The sequence below is a fragment of the Morone saxatilis genome, unplaced genomic scaffold, assembly GCF_004916995.1.
Source record: "Morone saxatilis isolate NCDOM2014 unplaced genomic scaffold, NCSU_SB_2.0 Contig8, whole genome shotgun sequence".
Classification (NCBI taxonomy): domain Eukaryota; kingdom Metazoa; phylum Chordata; class Actinopteri; family Moronidae; genus Morone; species Morone saxatilis.
Window position 1 is genome coordinate 14,757,196 of NW_023340257.1, and position 1,291 is coordinate 14,758,486.

The following is a 1,291-nucleotide window of genomic DNA, read 5'->3' on the forward strand; positions in this document are numbered from 1 at the left end:
CATCGGCTCTTGAAATCCCTAATTGGAGCATGGAGCATTTTTTTTAAATAACTGGTATATTCTGTTTATATTTGGTTTAATATAAACTAATAAACTATACAGTATTTAAAGACTCATCCACCTCCAGTTATTTATTTATGACACTCAAGAGTTTGTTAAATAGCAGCCTGTGGGCCAAATCTGATCCCTGACCTAGCTGTAAATCTATGCATATTACATGGACTAAACATCTATGCTGGATAATGTGGGGGCTATTAACAAAGTGAATTAAAACATAATAATATTCCAACAAACAAAATAATTAAAAATATAAACATCTGTGTCTCCGCTGAAGCAATAAACCACTATTGGCCCCCAATGTGCTGACACTGGCCTTTGGTTGAACCCAATTTCCAACTACTGCTCCAGGTACGCCAGCTGTCAACAATGCCCCATTGTGCTCTGTTTAAAACAGTGGAACTGTTTCGCAACACACAGCGAACTCTGCTCAAACAAATAATAACAGCCAGTGAGTTAAGCGAATGGCACCACTCCACCCATGACAGAAATGGAGCCATGAAACAGAACCATGAAACTCACAAACAGGCACAGGAGGACACAAAAAATAATTTCCACAAAATAACATCGGGTAATCTACCATCATTTGCACATCCAACAAAGTGCAGCACAAAAGCAGAGCCATAAAGCCATTGTGCCACTAAAAATAGAAATTGGTATTTTTGTGTGAAAATGCAGAAGTGGAATCCCCATGGCGTGAACATCTGTGACAGAGACTTTACCTGCAGGTCACTCCTCTGTTAACTGAACTTCTTGGTTGAAAACAGGTCTGCTGCTGGTCTGGGACTTGGACTGGGACTTGGGACTAGCCCTGCCTGTGCTGTCCTGATGCTGAAGTGGGTTGCATCAAGCTGCGCTGAGCTGCTGCTCCTTCCACTCTTTAATAGTACTCTATTAAAAGCAAATGAAACATTTTCTAACATCTGTTGTAGGTGGAGGATTTGTTAAAAAGTAACATCAACAGAATTACCGGTAATTTAAATTTAATTGGAGGACTACCTATCATGAGCAAGTCAAGCCGATTTACACTGTATTCCAAATTATTATGCGAATACGATTTCAATTAAACAAACATTTTATTTTTAGTTTCTCAATTTAAGTTTTCAAATGTGCTGCTTCGCATGTCTGTTAAGATCGCTGACATCAATCTCAGACAGGTTTGGTAATTAGTTTGCCAGGTGAGCCTAATTAATGGGAAACTACTTAAGGATGTTGTTCCACATTATTAAGCAAG